The sequence below is a fragment of the Miscanthus floridulus genome, chromosome 18 (assembly GCF_019320115.1).
Source record: "Miscanthus floridulus cultivar M001 chromosome 18, ASM1932011v1, whole genome shotgun sequence".
Classification (NCBI taxonomy): Eukaryota; Viridiplantae; Streptophyta; class Magnoliopsida; order Poales; family Poaceae; genus Miscanthus; species Miscanthus floridulus.
Window position 1 is genome coordinate 106,049,670 of NC_089597.1, and position 14,009 is coordinate 106,063,678.

General features: G+C 46.3%; 1 pseudogene; it reads left to right on the forward strand.

The window, feature by feature from the left end:
* The first annotated feature begins 10,071 nt into the window (after window positions 1-10,071).
* Window positions 10,072-14,009, forward strand: part of LOC136524322 (uncharacterized) — a 71,317-nt pseudogene continuing 67,379 nt past the window's right edge.

The window sequence follows — 14,009 nt, forward strand, 5'->3', positions numbered from 1 at the left end:
ATTTTATGGTCTAGACCGGGCTGAAGAAAAGCTCGGCTATTTCGGGTCAAAAAAGTCCTGTCTATAATCGTTTCACTGGGCAAGTGGCCTAACTTTTCGAGCTAGGCTTGGGCCCAGACATGTCGCTCGCACATTTTTATAGTGTAAAATAGCTAAAATCAGTATTTCGGGCCAGACTCGTGCCGACAAAAAAAAAATTAGGTAACGAGAACTGTGCCCAAGCCCTTTCCACTAACGTTTGCGGGCAGGGGCAAAAACCATCGAACTTGGGGGACTGGCCCGAGGGCCGGGCCAGACCGGACTCAATAGGCTCAAGTCTAACGCTAGGATTTCAGGACGACGACGGCGGTGTCTCCTTGGCTTGAGGGCGGCGGCGGCGGCGCACCCCACCGGCGCAGCGCCCGATCCCCAGCGTCTCGCTCCTCTCCGACAGCGCACTCCTCTCCGGCGTCACTCACTGCCTTCTGCATGACCTTGAAGCCTCTCGATCCGGGTGGACCCGAGCTGCCCAGCGGAGGGCTCGATCTGGGCCTAGATCAGCTAAGCATTTCGGTCCCGTGCGTGCTCAAGTCCCGGCGGTGAGGCATGGGGAACGTGGACTGCGAGTACGAGTTCCATACGGGTGAGGTGGTCGTCGACTGAGTCATTCCCTTCTGTTTTTTTTCTGTGGGGCATGATTTAACGCCTTAATTCAAGTTCTAGAGCTCAAAGCCTGGTGCTCTTGATGGGTATTTGCAATGCAGTGCGTTGCTGCAATTTGCTCCTTTTTTTTAAATGGGGATTCAACAATTTCCCTTAAGCATTGCTCTGTCAAATTTTTGTGTAGGAGGGTTTTTTAAAAGGATGGCTAACCCTTTGCCGCTATTTATATTAGACGATGAGAAAGGAAACATGTGTCAGGGTGAGTTTTTTTTAGTGAAAACCGGGCCTAAAAATAACACAACTAAAGAGAGTACGCCACTCATCTCATACAACTTGGTACTCCAACCGGACCACTAAGAACTTCACATCACTACATGCTCTGGTGAACTTCACCAAGCTAACTTAGTCAAGATGATCCAACTAGCAATTTAACCTGGTCGAAAAACGACCCAACTAGGAACTCAACAACTAAAAGACGCCACAACCAGCAAAAACAACTAACTCAGGCAACCAACCCAAACGTCGCTACCGAGCACCACCAACGAAACAACCTGAAGCACCACTATGGCAGGAAACGGAGCAGCGGAGCGGAAACGGAGCAGGGAAGCCTTGTGGCGCCTTCACGAAGTAAACGACACCAAAGGCGCCGACGTCGCAAGCGAAGGTTTTTACCCGCAAATCCTAGCTCAGTAGGAGAAGAGGTGTGAGAAGGACGCCTCCAAGGAGGAACTCTCCCAGCTACTATAACCACCATGAGAGTTGAAGCAGACATTGTGGAAGGGGAGCAGTTGCCAATGGGCAAGGCGGACGCGACTAAACCTGCTAGAGAACACGAGGGAATGATAAGGTCAAGGGTATCTGTTATGAACCATGATCACGAACTGGATAGAACGATAGCAGGAGGGAATTTGGAAAGAATTGGGGAATCCTGGGGAACAAGAGTTAGGGCTCAGGGTAGAGACCGGACATCATGTCCACCTCCGACCAGTTATGTACTCAGTTCATTGGTAGCCAAAACAGAGTAGCTCTCCTCTCTTGCAAACCCACACCTCTAGGGCTCACACGGTCACACCTTATACAACTCTAGTCCACCTATTAGCATGGAATAGAACTCACGAATGGTGTTACCTGAAATGCAACATCAGAGTCCAAGAGCACAACTTATGTTTGCACAAGACAATGATATACATAAAACATGTTCCCTTATTGGGATCCATTTTCTTTATTTATAAACCATTAGGCTTTATATACCACAAAAGATTGCTATTAACACAATCCACAATTCACGCTATTGCATGAAAACAACTGTTTGTACAAACTAACTTCTGCTATATATATTGGTTCCTACATACGAGTATGTAGGTTGATTGATCAACAGCTCTAAAGTAAATTATAACTGAGACCTCCTGCACAACCTACAGAGTACAGACCAAGAAATCATCCCATGAATTATCTTTTTTCTTAGTGTTCCAGGGAATAAAACATCCCCAGCATCCCGAGGGGTTTACAACAGTTAACAGTGAAACATCATAATCGTTACAGGTTCTTCAACCAACAGAAGTTCATATTTATCCCTCCCAGAAACCAACTCCGCAGCTGATCACTACTACTGACTCTAGACACGGTAATTCAATCGATAAAGTTCACCACAATGGCAGCAGCTTAGAGCTACCAGTCGTCTTCTTTGGGTAGCTTACAGCTACAGATGTATCTCAAACGTCAGGAGGCCCCTTCCTCCGATCAAACTTCAGTGGGTGGTCTATGGGATCTCGAGATGATTTCCTTCTACTGAGGTGACCTGCATTCATATGTATATGTATATGTATATGTATATGTATATGTATATGTATATGTATATGTATATGTATAGTCAGCATTAAATAGGTTACATAGTTACATAAAAGGGCATCAGTATATATCTCGTGTCTATGGGACAACACTATACCAATGGGAGAGGACACCGGCCTCCTGCGCGCCCATGATATATCTCCACAAGTAGCTCCCTATCCGTCTGCCATACCAACATGGTAGGCCGGCACGCCTGTGTTTCTAGTATTGTTGGAAAAGGGATATCGGCAATAGTAATCTTAAATAAAACCTAAAAAATTCCTAGCAGTATATACCACATACAAAACTTATAGCATGTAGTTTCTTTTAAATATTTCAACTAGTTAGTAAATCACAATAATACCCAAACTAATTAGGATGTTGTAGTAAACTGACTGTTACATAATCTATCTCATATTCTCATCAATAAGATGGATCTAAATACAAAGTATGATTCATACAAGGTAAATGAAGTGAAAGATATTGTTCTTCCACATTTACTCCTCTGAAGTTCCGTTTCCCCTGGAAGATTATCAACACTTCTGGGAAAAACAGAGAACATAATGAATCACATGATCATGTTTTTCCTCAATGAAAAGAGAATGAATAGTGGATGGCTTGAACTTATCAACACTACTTTTCAGCCATGGAACAGTATTTTCTCTCACAATAAATCAGTATTAGCATCATCAGCAGCCGAAAAATCAGCCAGCCAAACAGGGTAACTATAATGTTTCCAGTACTGCAGTGTTCTTCCGACTTCCGTGACCACTGACCAGTTTGGCAGCCCCTGCACTGTACCAAAGCTGGCTGGAATTCTTTGCAGGTAAGACAATCAGCAACACAATGCAACAATATGTGTGCAGTTGGTAAAGCGGTGTTTTTCGTTGTTACCAATTGTAATGGATCTTGAAAAGGATCAATGAACATACTGAGAGTTAAATGTACGCTATAAATCTGTAAGCACAGATATACTGTGGAACATAATGGTAAAATACAGATCACGCAGATATGTGGTTCGTGGGGGTTAGAGAAAGTACCAGTTGCAACTGCCACTCACATTTTGAATTTGGTTTGTTCTAATTATTAGAAAGTATCACATTTACATTTTGTTTGGTATATAAATAACAGAAAAGGCAACATTTATGTGGTTCGTGGGGATTAGAGAAAGTGATAGGTGCAACTGCTTCTCAAATTTTGAATTTGGTTTGTTCTAATTATAAGAAAATATCACATTTAAATTGTGTTTATATATATATATATATATATATATATATATATATATATATATATATATATATATATATATATATATATATATATATATAAAACAGAAAAAGGCAAAAAGCTAGGCGCGCTAATGTCTAGTGCACGCCACCACGGGAGATACAATTGCGCTTTTTCATTACGACTGTGCATCTCACTCTCGGAGAAGATCTTTTCACTGCATTTTTTTTCCATCCGTGCCCGGGCCAAGGGTCACGATTGGGCTCGGAGGCCTCTTTTTTTGTGCACTAAGGCATCTTTCGCAGCTGACAGCCGTGTATCTGCCCGTGGAGGCGTTGGAGTGGGCCGAGTTCCGCTTAATATCCTAGCCTTCTTCTAATTAAACTCCCGGTACGGTACAAAGGGGGGCGAACCCAGTAAAAGATAAAGTTAGGGTTTGGGTGCTCGGTTCCGCACAGCGGGAAGGGAAGGGAAGAGAAGGGGTAGGAATACCTTGTGGATGCTCGTCGCCGGCGACGAGACCAACAAGGCATCGGCACCTGGTGTCGGGCGGCAGTGGCGCGGCGGTAGGCTAACCAGTCGTCGCATCGCAGGTAGAGAGAGAGGGGAGAGACGAGAGATAGAGCACACTTTTTTTTTGAGAATTGATAGAGCACACGTGGTGAAGATAACTAATGCGACGGACGGCCTTAAGCTCAGTCTGGGGTTATTCAGCCCATTGGGCCCAGTGGGAGCGCACCCGCACGGGCCTTCTTCTCCTGGGCCGTCCGTCATGCTTTTGTGTTGCAATTTCTTTGTTTTCTTACTAGCAAAATATTTGTTTCTTTCTCCTAAATAAAAAAGCAAAATATTTGTTTGAACAAAGAAAGGGGCTTACAAACACGACTGGTTCCAAGCAAAAAAATTACTGTATTTAATTTTTCAAACTGGGAAAAACAACCAGGCATGTGATCCATGCGTGGATGGATTCACAAAGCTACTACAAGGCCAAGAACTTTCAAGGAATGGTAGGTGTCCAGGGAATGACGCTGAACCCGTTCGACCTAGTGAGAGAAATTACATGCTCGGTCTCTATACTATTCTCGACTTCTCATCTCGGTTCATGAACTATCAAATTGTAGTTATAGGTCTATATAATCTATCTCAATGTTTCATCTCGATCCATATCAGTGTTTTTGTGCATCTGAAGTTCCTGCAGATGCAGCTGCGTCGAAGTAGTCTGTTGTGGTAATATCATTGCCAAATCTTCGTTGCCTGCATAACACCATGCATGTCCTCCACTCGTCCTTGATTCCTGCAACAACCTCCTGCACTGTGCTCGTCTTCGGTTGAAGACTATTATTTCTTTCAAGTGTTTCTGGTTTTTGCTGATGGTGGACTATTATCAGCTAAATTCAGGAACAAGTCCTATTCTTCATTATCAAGCGGCTATTCCCCTCCATACTGATCTAGCGTACCCACACCACTGGAAGAGATGCAGAGTGGTCTCTAAGTTCCTCATGCACAGCTGGGTAGAAAGTAGTATAGGTTAGGCCATTGCCGGACCTCTGCAGTCTTGCAGCGGTCCAGATTCTATCCTGAAGCATTAGCCATGTGAAGAGCTTGCATTTTGGTGGCGTTTTAGTCTTCCAACAACTGATGTTATTAGGCATCTTGATGTCCCTTCAAATTGCAATGCACACGCCGATCCGTTGTGAGTGCTGACCGTTCGTCCTGTGCGTCCACGTTGTGTTTGATTCTAGTTGATGCAATGATGCTTTGTATGCTCTCCCACGTGACATGAAGCTTCTTGTGTCAGTTCATCATCGTCAACGTCAGCAATCCATGTGTTGTTACTTGTTAGCCAACGTGTCTCTGTCACGGTCCTATTCCTTCTCTTGTTGTGTTTGTAGATAGCTGGGGACATGTCTGCCGGCAATTCTCCTTGCAACCAGCGAGATGTCCAGAAGGATGCCCTGTCGCAACGTTGAAATCTTTCGGAGTTTTAACGGCTGTGAGCTGGTACATCGATATCGATTCAGGCTTTGAAACAGACGTACGTTCCGGGAAATCAAGTTTCTGCACGCAAATTCACTGCTGGCTAGCTAGCTAGTTTCATCTGTCAACACTTCTCTGGTAGTCTTGTGGATGCAATGCACTGTGTCCTGTGACCATGCATAATAGGTTCAGACGCAATGTACATGTACCTGAGGTGGAGATTCTGGAACCCAATGCACGGACAAAGCCTTCGCCATCCAGACTCCAGACTCCACAGTTCCGTCTAGATTTTTTTTAGGCGCACATAATGACGAATGATGGGTCAACGTCATTATTACCATTTTTTTTCTAATCAAATAGATGAAGTGTCCACTAATATCCAATTCCTACTGGTGACTGCTGACCTGCTCCTTTAACAATGAACATGGACGGATAACTGAAAATACCTTGGTGCTTTATTCTTCTCATCTCAAAGGTTAGAAAAAAAAGATCTACACTACATGATGCCATGCCACAGCCTCTGCTAGTTGCAGCACTGCATGCTTTGCTCATCCACTTGGGAAGAAGTGGGGATCAATGCTCAGTGTTCAAGATTTGCTAGTACTTTCTTTGCGATCGACTCTGTGTTCAAGATTTGCCACTTTGATGATTTGATTTGAGGCCTTTTCCATGATTCCTTCCACGTGCTCATGTCATGAGAGATCGATCACGCGTAGTACAGGCAGCATTTCCTGCTCTGTTTTCCACTTTCTAATCTATTGACCGACGTGCATTTTCATATAAGCAATCTCGCGTTTTCAGAGCTTGGTCTTCTGCATCTGCATGCCTCTTGTGTCATGTACTAGCCGAGTCCTGGTCCATGACGTACGAGGACGGGCTACCACTAGTCCACTACTACCAGTGGAGTGCCGAGGCAGAGAACCTGTTGCCAAAGAGTGCAGCATCTGGTAGCATTGCCAGCCGCACATGCAGCGTCCTCACTCCTCAGCCGAAAATGGAGCTGATCGGCCAAGTGGTTTCAGGAGACCCGGCATAGCCGGTATAGAAATAATTAGGTATTGCCCACACTAATCTTTGTCTCACTCAGTTTTGGGTGAGCAGACAAGGTTAGGAACCAAACGATTCCTTTCTTGTCACAGGTTCTAATCCTCTCGCGTGCAAATCCGAGGCACACTTATGGGCTGTCCGGCTGCCGCGTGATGAGGCGGATATATCCTCCAAATGGTGCTCTGTGTTGGCTAACGCTATGTAATAGCTAAGCATGCCACGTAACAAACTCTTGTGAACCATCAGGCTGTTTAAGAGCCATTGATTAATCAAATTCAGGTGGGGTATTCGGGACCCCTAAGGATTTGTTTGGATGCACGTGTATTTACCTCAATTCATATTATTGGAGTGGAATGAAATGAAACTTAGTTTAATTTCATTTTAATCAACTTCAACACATATGGATTGGGATGAATCCATACACATCTAAATAAGGCCTAAAGCAATCATTCATGCCTAGACATTTTTGTAACCAGAATCATAGCTAACCAAAAGCCACACAAAAGAATGAATAATCATAACCAAGTTAGAAAATACTGTGACTTATTAATCTCGTTTGATTTGGCTGCTGCTTTCAGCTTTTTCAGAGAATAAAGGGAGCAAAAGATTAGCTAGTACGGCAACAGAACAGTTAGATGTCACATCATCGAGTGACGTGAGTAGAGACCGGGCTATAGGAACCGATAGTATGTTCGGCAGCCTGTATCTGGTTTACCGCTTATCAGCCAGTCAATAGTGTTTTTCCCTCACACCAAATCAATCAACAGTACTTTTAGCCATGGCTTATAAGCCAATCCAGCCGAAATGAAGAGGCTGCGAATTTTTATTTCCACTTCCACAAGGCATAGAGCCTTGTCCACGTGTGCATTGCAATCAGGAGGACAAAGTCATGTGAAACATTTACATGCCCATTTCTCCCAGATATTACAGTCAAAAAAGTCAACCCACCACTACTGAAAACATCTTATAGTCTCAAGAAGGGTAGTCGAACGAACTTTACAGAGCTCTCCATATAGACGCAAACCCCAAGTGCGTTGCAGTTCTGTGTATGCGCTCATTCCAGTCCAGATCAACCATCATCTGCGTGGTCGTGTATTTATGTTTTTGATAACTGACTTCCAGAGTAGTTGTTCCAGCCAGGTCACCAGATTCTCCGGTTTGTCTCGCCGCGTCCTTCTGTGATCCCTGCAGCTCATGAACATAGGGTTTATAATATTTGAAAGAAAATCGCCCCCCGATGATAAATTCGAAATTTTGGGAATTTTAGAAATATCGGGTCAAATTCAAATGAGTTTTCTTTAAAAAAAATTAGCACCATTTTATGAGAAACACTCTCTAACCTACCATACATCACAAATTAATTTATATAACACCAAAAAAAATAACACAATATATAGCAGAAGTGTAGTAGTGATAATATGACAAACTAACGGTGAGCGAGCTGCCTATGCTAGTTACGTCAATTGTAGGAGTAAGGAAATAGAATGAATTAGGAGAAATTTATAGCTTCTATGGGTCAATGCGATATAGAGGGCCATTGTAAGGCAGTTTTGTGCAATTTTAGGGCATAAGATGAATTCAATCGAATTTATTCAAATGATACAAAAAAAAATTGGCCCAACGAAAAATGCTACATTTCAAGAATTTCAGCGAGATTGTGAGCCTTGCTTGAACATGGCAGTCAAAGTTCACCATAACTGCTGCAAGCTGAGCCAGGGTCGCTGAAGTGCGCATATTGTACACCATATATGTTTTTTTTATGAAACAGTAGGGGTTGCCCCCTACTGGATTTTATTGAATAAAACTTTTATGGTACAAATACACCATATATGTTTTTTTGTCGGCTGACCAAGGTTTAACTATAAAATTCATAGTTGACCACTCCCTTCATTCCCATAATTTCAGCAATACCCTCTGTCGACAGATTATCGTTGGCAGTCCTCCGAGGGCTATCCCACGAAGGTAGATTGATCGGTAGAGGAGCGCGGGATAAGAACAAGAAGGCAACAGAGACACATGAGTTATACAGGTTCAGGCCGTCAGTATGACGTAATACCTTACTCCTGTGGTCGCTTTGTATTAGCTATCGTATGATATGCCGTGATTTTAGAGGGGGTCCCTGCCCGCCTTATATAGTCCGGGAGGCAGGGTTACAAGTCGGTTAGATCTAAGATATAACCGGAAAGTAATAACTGATTATAGAAATCTTGGGATCATACATATCCTAACAGATCTCGTAGTATCTTCAGGATATCTTCATGATGTCTTGCGGAAGGCGCCGAGCAGAGTCGTGCCTCGCAAGGCTTCTTCTTGTGGGCTGGGCCACTCCTAGGGGCGTAGCCATGTGATCTGCCGTGGGTATCCGGGGTCGTACCCCCCACACCCTCCCACTTGCACATTCAGAAAACATATGGCTGATCCTTTCATGTTCAGAACAGAAAAAGCAACTACTATTGTCTACCTTCCTCATTTGCATGTTAAGAATAGATTACTCTTTTACAATTTACTATAAAAAACATGCATGAGCAAGTCTGTATGAAAAAAAGGGGGAGCAATCTTGTATTTTCTTTTGAACAATTTAACATTTGCATGTGCCTCAGAAGTTGCCCAAGGTACCCTAGCATGTGGCCCAGAGGATCAGAGTACTAGGAAGCAATAGTGTGACGCCTCAGACAAGCTTGAGCATTGGTGCTTTTGTTCGAATCTCTGTTGCAACTTGCACACCCAAAATGATGATATCAGGCTGAAAATAAAATGGATTTTTTGCATTTTGGCCCTTTTTTAAAGAAAATTTGCGTTTAACCCCTGGACGACGTAAACTGATCTTTGAACCCTGGGAGTCGGCGCCGTTGCCTACGGCGCCGAGGTAACACGTCTTGGCGCCATAGGACATGGCGCCGAGATGCCTGGCTAGGCAAGACAGGGCATCCAAGTGGCGCTGACGTGGCAGGTAGGTCGGGGCCACGGACCCTGGCGCCGAGGTCGGAGCCACAGATCTTGGCACCGACCTCAGAGCCATGGGTCTCGGCGCCGACTTTGGAGCCAAGATCCATGGCGCCAAGCTCGAATTCAAAACCCACGCCAAGGTTTCCCTGGCCGAGGCTCCCTTCATTTCTTCCTCCTTGTTCTCGGGTTTTTGCTCTCCCTAAACCGTCCAATCTCTTGAATCGAGCAATTTGACCTTGGAAAGTTGGATTTGATCCATAGATCTTCGAGAGCAAGGTATGTTCTCTCCCCTCCTAATTTTTTACGCATTGGTTTGGTATATATTACGTGTATTTTGCAACCCTAAATACGTTAGTACTTATTGTTTGAAGTGATTATTAATTTTTTCTATTATGTAACAGTAGGATGCCAAGGCGTGGTAAAGCTAGTAAACCAAGGTAATCTCTGTCAATCATGTTATGTTATTGGTTTATTTATGTACAACAAATGGAAAACCCTAGGTTTATGGTTTAATGGTCATTGCTTTCGGTTCTTAGAACGAAATTGGTTTATTTGTAGTTATGGCAAGATGACTAGAAATGCCTTTGACCCATTGCCTTTGCCTAGTGGTGTTCCGGTGCCCATGTGCTTTTGCGGTGATCCTTGCAAGGTAACGAAGTCCGATGAAGAGGACACGTATAGGTAGAGGTATTGGATGTGTGCCAATTTTGCCTTTGAGCCTACACTTCGTCAGCACCGCATTAACAAGATGGTGGAAAATTAATGTTGTGTAATAATTATTTTGTGTCATATGAAGTCATGCATAGTTTATTTGGTGTGTAACATTTAAATGTATTGCAGACCCCTCCACCACTCTGTGATTTTGAGCAGTGGATCGACACCGAGATCAAGCCAGAAGACAAGGAGTGGATGTAGAAACTCTTGCGGTGGGAGGCAGAGGACAAGGAGTTGATCGAGAGGAGACGCAAAGAGGTGGCTGCAGAAAAGGAGCACAAGGAAGAGGAGGAAAGGAGGCATGTTGCTACGTACAGGGAGGAGAGGGAGGAGAAGCTTGAGCGTGTGCGCCGAGCGAAAGTAGTGATGGAGGAGAATCCCGATACCCTGAGGAAGGGAAAGTGGCCTCGTTGCACTCAGTAGTCTCCATGACTTGCAAGTTGTTTGGTTTATTCATGAATAATGTTGTCTAGTTTTGGAGTTTTCATTGTGTTGTCATGTTGTCAGGGACCAATACTAGGGTATGCAAAGAGGAGGAGCTAATAGTCATCAACATTGATTCAACCAAGCAGTCAGGAGCACGCCTATAGCTCCAACCGACCCCTAGGTGCATGTGCTCTGCCTCGCCCAACCTCCGAGGGCAGGCTCCGCCTTGCCCAACCCCGAGGCTATGATCTCTGCCTTGCCTGTCCCCGAGACCACAGGCTCCGCCTCGCTCGACCCTTGGGTTTGTGCTCTGCCTCGCCCGACCCTAAGACCGCGGGCTCCGCCTCGCTAGACCCCTTGGGTGCAGGCTCTGTCTCGCCTGACGGAGACCCATACCACCGCCAACCACTCCAGGTCCAAGCGTATGGCCTTGGGTCAAAACTCTAACACCAAGGAAGAGATCGGCACGCCCTAATGTAACCCATGACCACAACAGGCCATACCTGAGGATTCACATCAAGAATAGCATCGGGTGTACCAGTGCTGTTCTGCCTAACCCTCGTACGAACACTGACAGGCGCGTCAGTTTACCACGACGTCTGCCAGGATGGAGTGGAGCGCCATGACCGGTGGATGACACCTATGCATGACGCCAGTGATGGATAGGACCACGACATGGAGCCGTCCCTATTGACATCTACAGGGTTGGTGGGACCCGCATGAAGGAGAAGGACCCAGGGATTCTGGAGGCCTTCCTCTCTCTCGTTCTTCTCCTTTTCCTCCGCTATAACCTACACTTTCCCTTGGCCTATAAAAGGGAAAGCAGGGCACCCCAAGAAGGGGATCCCAAACCGATCGACCCATCAAGATTTGATACAAATTCACACAAGAGCACGACACGAACGCACAGCCAAGCAACGATCAAGCTCTCAGCACCCACTCACTCCTTTCACCAGAGACTTGGGATCCTTTCCCTCTCTCAAAAGTTTGTAACCCCTACTACAAACTTTCAGTGCTAGTAACATGAGTAGCAGCAACAAATTGGACATAGGAACTTTCTGCCCAAACTAGTATAAACATCGTATCCTCTAAGCACACCATCCGAGTAGACACGCAATACTAGAAATTTACTCATCGGTGGTAACTCAAAACACCGACAGTTGGCATGCTAGGTAGGGGCCTTTTTGCGCATCTCGACATCCACACCAGGCCTTGGATGGCTATTCACGGCGTCAGCTAGGTCCTGGGCATGCATGTGTGCTTCGGGAACCTAGACTTCATCATCACGATGGAGGGAGGGTTGGTGTAGGCTCCTGCCATCGTCCAACCTCTCCACTTCACCGGCCTCAACACGATAGCCGAGGTGCTTGAGGAGCTACAGCTACATGCATCGGAGGCCCGTACCCCCAGGAGCGACCAGCTCCTCAACTTTGATTACAGGAGGCTAGAGCGCCAGCTCGGCGCCTTATTAGGACCCCGACCATCATGGGAGGACTTGCGCCACCTCACCTTCTCGTTCGCTAATGTCATGATGTAGCTTGCCAGAGGAGAGCCGCTCACCCCAGAATACCTCACCCGGAGCGCCCCGACATTGCTCCTGTCCGGTCTCTGCAGCACCGTAGAGACCGTTGGCCACCCTATGGCACAATGCACGCCTCCATCCCCCACAAATGACGAGTTCATGGGGATGATCGAATATATCACAGAATCTTTCCACAACCTTCTCACAGGAGAATCGGGGTCGCCCTCTGACTCTAACTCTAGCAAGGGGAGTCATCACCCTTCTCATGAATGTTTCGTGATAGGTACCCCCAAGGGACACATCGAAAGCATCCACAAGGGAGAGGCTACCCAAATGAACGACCTCGACGATGAGGTCGAGAGGGATGCATGGGCCCCACCTAGCCTGCGGGTGGAGTAGCTGAAGGCCTAGCACCAAGAGCTCAAGGAAGCATGACTCCAGCTCGAACAGGAATACGCAGAGCTCGACCAAGAGATCGAGCGCCATGAAGACGGCGGGGCATGCGTGCACCGTGGCCCGTGATGTGAACCGAAGGGTCATCAAGGACAATGAAGCCCTCCCACACTTCATCGGGTGAGCTAGAACATTGCTGCTGTGCGGCCTTGCTTCGGGGGCTTTCAGGGCCCGCGAAGCCCGAGAATCATTGATCCCATCGTGAGATTCCCATGCTACTCGAGCATGCAGCGATGCAACAGGCCGAGAGCTCGCTGTCCCAACGACGTGAGCTCGACGCCAACCAGCGTGCGCCCTTAGAGTGACCCAACATGGACGCATTAGTCCACCAGGCACAACAAGGTGATAGGTCATGCACCGTGGTCCCGGTGCAAGAGCGTCTTGGCCACAATCATGACACGCGCGACACCCTTGATGCCCCTAGGTGTGCCCATGGTGACGCTAGGGAGGAGGCCAGCCATGGCTACCACCCTCATCATGGCAGAGGCTACTAAAGCGGCGAGGACTGAAGCCCAAGCCCTAACTTGCCGGGACCTCAGGCCTTTTGCCGACACATCCTCAACACCGCCTTTCCACCACGGTACTGACCGTCGACCAACATCCCAAAATACTCCGGGGAAACAAATCCTGAACTGTGGCTCAAGGATTATCGGCTTGCCTGCCAAGCCGGTGGAGTGGATAATGATGATTTCATTATCCACAACCTTCCATTGTTCCTGGCCAATTCGGTAGGAATGTGGTTGGAACACCTTCCGCCCAACAGAATCTAAAGTTGGGCGGACCTGAAAGAGATCTTCGTGGAAAACTTCTAGGGCACATACGCGCATCCTAGGAACTGATGGGATCTCAAAAACTACCAATAGAAGGCTGGGGAAACTCTTTGTGGGTATATTCAGCGCTTCTCCCAACAGTGCAATGAGCTGCCTAACGTCGCCGACGCCGATGTCATAGGAGCCTTCCTATTTAGGACCACCTGTGAGTCCTTGGTTCACAAGCTAGGACGTAAGGGCCCACAAACTACCAAGGAGCTTGTGGGGGTACGACCTCGGATACCCATGGCAGACCACATGGGCTGTGCCCCAAGGGCGGCCTAGCCCACAAGATGAAGCCTTGCGGGGCATGACTCTACTCAGCGCCTCCCGCAAGACACTGGAAAGATATCCTAAAGATACTACAAGATCTATTAGGATACGTATGATCCCATGATTCATGTAATCTGTTATTACTT